The sequence below is a fragment of the Clytia hemisphaerica genome, unplaced genomic scaffold, assembly GCF_902728285.1.
Source record: "Clytia hemisphaerica strain Z4C2 unplaced genomic scaffold, Clytia hemisphaerica genome assembly, whole genome shotgun sequence".
NCBI lineage: Eukaryota > Metazoa > Cnidaria > Hydrozoa > Leptothecata > Clytiidae > Clytia > Clytia hemisphaerica.
In genome coordinates, this window is record NW_027104528.1 from 724,109 (window position 1) to 729,850 (window position 5,742).

A 5,742-nucleotide genomic window follows, 5' to 3' on the forward strand; every position below is an offset into this window, starting at 1 on the left:
AACTTAATTTTCGCAAATTTCGCGAATCGAAAGGTTTTTAAAATTTTCGCGAGGATTAATTTTCGCGAATTTTCGGGAAAAACTCGCGAAAATTAATCCCCTTAAGGTACTCAGGCACGCGCTCATGGGGATAGTAAGTTGATGAAAAATTCTATACACTCTTAATGAGTGCGTTGAAAGATAACACCGTTTTTAATAAAAACGAGATCTCCACATTGCAAAAATAAGCACAAAATCCCTTATTTCTTAGCGTCACTTCTCGTGGAATCCTCCATAAATTTTAGATATTTTTAGATATTAATGAATGGTATCCTTTTACCTATTGTCTGTCCAAATTTTAAAACGGCCGCTGCTTTAGACATAAAAACTTTTGTGATTTTCAACTCGCAAAACACATCACACTTTAGTTCTTATATTAAATTTTTGACTGATTTTGCTATCACGGATTTGATTTCAAAGAATGCCAATTTGAATAATATTTATATAGAATTTAACGATTATTTAGGCAGTTACGGAGAAGTTGATTCTGCATTTAGCCTTAAAGCCTTAAAATGTTCTTAACGATTCGTATACTTTCTCTTTTCTCGGCGATATTTCAAAGGCTGAAAAATTTGTTCGGCGGTTTCATCAAAAAAAATACAATTAACTGTTTGAACTAAACAATACCATTCCCTTTGGGACCCTGTGTTAACACATTTATAATTGTGGAGAAATTATGATATATTCAATTGCAGTCCAATTAAATCTCTTACAGAAAAATTTTAATAAAGAGATTTTAATTGGCAGAAATTAAAGGGGGAAAGAACTTGACTTGACCTGATTTGTCACGAAATCTTGTAACATGCTTTCACGCGAACTTTACAGTAGGCCAAAGTGTGAAACAAAGGTAAGAAGTAAAGACTTGGCGATGAATATGCGTCAATAATGCTAAAGAGGCCCTGCAATGATCATGTAAGTACACTTTTTTAGTTATTTTTGGAATAACCTGTCTAAAACACATAATTTCTTTCTTTCTTCAAGTTATTTTCAATTTTAAATAAAGATAAAGGGCAACCAATCTGTTTGATAATCTTGTTTAAGAAGTAGAGTATAATTTTATCATTTTCTCTCGACAGAAAATCGAAAAACGTATTGCGAGCCCAGCGGACGGAACCGAAACATCAATTCTCTGCAATGTCAAAGACGTGTGGAGAAAACTTATCACAGAATGAACATCGTCTCATCAGAAGACAAAGAAATAAATGGTAATAAGAAAAGGAAATAAATATAAAAACAAATTTGTTTCATCCAAACTAGCTGAAAGTCCTACCGGGTCTATGAGAAAGGGGTGTCAAAAATTCTAGTTCTTCTTCTTTGCGAGTGTTTCTATAAAATATGCTGTGTTCAGGAGCTATAAAATTCTTCATTTTTAATTATTTTCTGGACGGTACATGATCAAATATTTTTGATTTTATAGGATTACTAAATAATATTGACATAAAATAGCATAATATTAAGACAAATTAGCATAAAATATCATAAAAGCATTTGGAAATTTTGGCTGAGAGGCCTGCATGAACATTTCTTTCCTTTTTCTTAAAATGGTGTTGGGATTTGTAATTGTAATGAAGTTTTTCCTCTCAGAGCACTAATTCAATTCAATTTTAATAATTCAAGTGACTCTTTAATAATAACCTATTTTTCTTTTTTTTAGCTACTCAACAAACGGAAAGTGGCAGCAACTGCTATTGCAGAAAATCTAACAGAGGAGGAGAGGAATATAATCAACAAACTGTTGCCAGAATGCATGACCGATGAGGAGAAAGAAGATGCGGGTGGAGGTGAAGAAGAAGTATATAAGACTCGACCTGTGCCGTGGCTGATAAATGAAGTAGTCGCACAAAGTGCCACGAGAATTTTAAATCGACTAATTTTTCCTTTTTATTTATTATTTTGATATTAATTTTTCTACTAACATTTTGTAAAAATTCTGTAAAAATATTTAACCTACAATCTGTATAATACTTTCTAAAGTAATTCAAGAAATGAACTATTACTAAAATTGACAAACTGACTAAATTTTATCTCAGTGTCCTACTCAAATGATTATCAAAGTAAAGTTTCATTCAACGAGAAAAATCCAGAATAGCATCCCAATTATCCTATGTTCGATTGATTAGCATAAACTGGCACACTAGGTAGTACATCTGAAATGCTTTATTCTTATAAAAAAAATTCCGTAGACTCGACCAATCCATTTCCTCGTTGTATATGGTTGTCCTGGCCACTAAAACACGGTTGAGCATAGTTGACCTGAGTTATCCTGTTTGATCACTCGACACGAGAGAAAGTTGAATATAGTTGACCTAATCTGTTTTCTAGTTATAACATGGTTGTCTCGCTTGGATTCCTAAGTTATCCGTGGTAGGATAACTGTTTTCTATAGTTATAACATGGTTGTCCCGCTTGGATTCTTAAGTTGTACGGATGGGATTCCGAAGTTATCCATGGTTGGATAACTATGGTACAACTAGAGTCCGATTTTCGAGGTTGAACAGCTTGTGTTCAACTTGGTTGCGCGCCCTGTATTACCGTGTAATTCCTAGAGTATCCTTAAGATAACAGCGCGTATTCCAATGACTTTTACGCAGTGACATTTTAAGATTTCTTCGCTTTGCGAAAACAGAACGCTCGTTCCGCAACCCCTTTTATGTTGATTAATAAAAGTTTGACTTATAAAAATAAGGGTAAGTAGAAAACCTGGCCCACCTCTCTGGCCCGGGCCATATGGCCTACCCCATGGCCTACCTTTGGCCGACCTTCAAAAGCTGGTAAACTTCTTTTTTTAAATTTGCTAATATAGCTTTAATCATTTTATTTTGTAATAAGAATGCTTCAAAAGCTCTTTAAACTTTATGGAAGGTCAAATTTTATAACAACTATCATCCTGTGCCCAAGTTCAGGAGTTGCCATAAAGCCATTATGGTAATAACATTGCTATACATTGTAACAACTATCATATAGTCTTGAGTCAGTATTTTATACCTTATTTCCCGCGCTTGCATGAGATATATGAATTTCATTGGCTAATCTGAATCTAACTGAACCAATCATAAAGTGCCCACACGAGGTCGAAATTCAGATCAATGATCGATCAAAATGAGCTTAGCGTCAGATTAGTAACCTGAGATCAGATTGTAAATGTTTTCTGCACACCACGCTGAAGCTCTAAAGGGATGTGTGAAAACATAACAATTTGACGAATATGCAATCTCGAAATCGTAAGGACTGCGTTCGTCTAAAAGGACTAGGAACGAAAACAAAGTTGCGTGATTGTGTTTATGAATAGGGCGCCGTATCAGTTTTCAAATTTCCGGCGCACAACAAGATTCTTGTTGTAGAATTTTCCGCGGGAGGACTATTTTCCTCAGATGTATAATTTTCAAGCGCCTTCAGAGGTTTACCGTGCGCGTAAGAAAATTACGAACATCTGTTATCAGGTTACAGATTGGTATCGTCTTATTCAGATTCGCAGCGTCATATTCAGATTCAAATCGAAAGTGCTATTAAAAGGTGTTCAAAGGTAGGCCATGGGGTAGGCCATATGACCCGGGCCAAAATAGTGGGCCTACTTACCCTAAAAATAATTTGTTCGTGTCGAAATTTCTTCGCTTTGCGAAAACGGAACGGTCGTTCCGCAACCCCTTTTATGTTGATATTTGTATGTTTATTTTTAATTTTCTTCATTTTTTGTCATTTTATTCTCCCTCCCTCTTTGAGGCGGCCGCTCGGGCACGGGACGCCAAACCGGGTTCTAGGCCGACTTTTCACCCTTTCCTTTTCTGCTGTGCTTAACTGTATGGTCAGACTTTGTGTCTATGTTTTAATTTTTTTCTTCTTGTTAAAGGGATAATCCAATACTACGCAAATCAAAATATTATGGTCACGTGTCTGGAATTTGATTGGTCGAGCGCGATAAAAGTTTATAATTTGATTGGTCGAACGGGATTTTCACTTTCGTTTTCGTAATCTAAACAAACCGAAAAATACTTTGCGACATAAAAAAGTTCGAAGTTGGGAGGGGAATGAAAAATCTTTCGTGTAATTTCTTCTGTCTTTTATCATACTTTATATATGAAGGAAATTTTCTGTTTTGCTATGCCAAAATTGATTCACAAATGTAAATACTACAGAGTTTTTCTATACACAAAGAGATTGTGAGATGAGAAGAGATAAACAGTTCTTTTTTGTTTTCCTGTGTTCTGTGTGTTTCATCAAGAGCAGATGAACAAAATAACAAATAGTAAAGCATAAAGCATTTTTTGAAAAAAATAACATCACATTACAAAATTCCTGTACATACATTTGGATTTTAAAACTATATAAAGTATTTACAAATTCTTTATGGCTTCACTTTTATCAAGAGTGATGCAAAAGTATTTGAATAATAATATGACCTCCTCTTTGAAGTTGCATTCCAAAATATTTCTTTCCATTCAAAAAAAAATTCTCAATTTTTAAAGCACCCTCAGAATTTTTCACACAGTAGCACTTCATAGGGAAAAAAGTTGCCTAGTAAATAAAATTTTATCAAAACTGTTGGTGAAAAAATACTTCCTTTTTTTAGCAGAAAATGTTTTTAATATCTTATAATTTTATCATTGAGTATATGTATTTATCGTCACTTCATACAACATCAGTCACAATATTCCACATTCACTCAAGTTAACAACGTAAATAAAATGTAAACAGTTCTTCTTACAGCAGCATATCCATACCACTGTAAAAAATGCAGCTATGTCCATCCATCACGAAACAAACTGGTACATGAAAAATATGTTCAACTGTTCCCAAATCATAGCATGTACGAGGACTTTCAAAAAGGGTGCAGAGATATGTAGCTTCAGAGTCGAACCATGCCAGAAGCACAAGAAGACAAAGTCTTTTGATCGATGGTTTCATCTTAATTTTCAATGATGATTGATAGTCACAGGATTTTAAATTTAATCAAATCAATGTGTCCTACTGCTACTTCCTCAACATTATTTCATAAAATTCCAAATCAGTATACAATATGATGCTCAGAACTAACCAGAGTTTTTCGTTCATCGTAGAGTTACTTTTCACTTCATTTTATTTGGTTCGTGCAAAATCTCATGATACAGTGCTTTTATCGAGAAAATAATATCCGCGTTCCATGATTCTATCGAAGTATTCTGAAGTTATGTAGACTACAGTGTCCAGAGTTGATTTTTCAAGTCATTGGATGAACAAAAATGTCCCATATTTTGAAGTACAAACCATGAAAATCTTCTTTGAACAAGGCTTTATTGTCTTGATGAGTTTCATTCACTTCTCAGATCCATATGCACACAATTATTTCGCTTCCATTTTGAAATCTTCGAAGCTTCTGGTGCTAGTCTATCTCAACTTCATTTCTCTCGCAATTCCCGCACAAACTTTCCGTGAATCGTTTTTAAGTTTGCTGGATAAAATGAAACAAGTTTATTTGCTAGCGTCTTTTGTTCTAGTATTGGATTATCCCTTTAAAGCTGACGGGCATGTGACTCTAGAGTGACAGGAGATGCCTACTCAAGGTACTGCACCTTATCTCAGACTTCGGTGTTAAGCTTATCACTTCCTTTTGCATCTTGTGCATTCCTTTTGTTTTTTACTCCTTTATTTCTCTTGAAAATTACACCAGTACTTATAGCGCTGATGTGAAAATAGGTCTGCGTGAGGGGAGGTATTCTGCGTGAGTAT

At 34.5% G+C, this 5,742-nt stretch overlaps 1 long non-coding RNA gene across 1 annotated transcript; it reads left to right on the top strand.

The window, feature by feature from the left end:
• Window positions 1–764: 764 nt before the first annotated feature.
• Window positions 765–1,928, top strand: LOC136822057 (uncharacterized). Its single transcript, XR_010848847.1, has 3 exons — window positions 765–951; window positions 1,116–1,244; window positions 1,694–1,928. It is a non-coding gene; the product is annotated as an uncharacterized lncRNA (long non-coding RNA).
• Window positions 1,929–5,742: the final 3,814 nt, after the last annotated feature.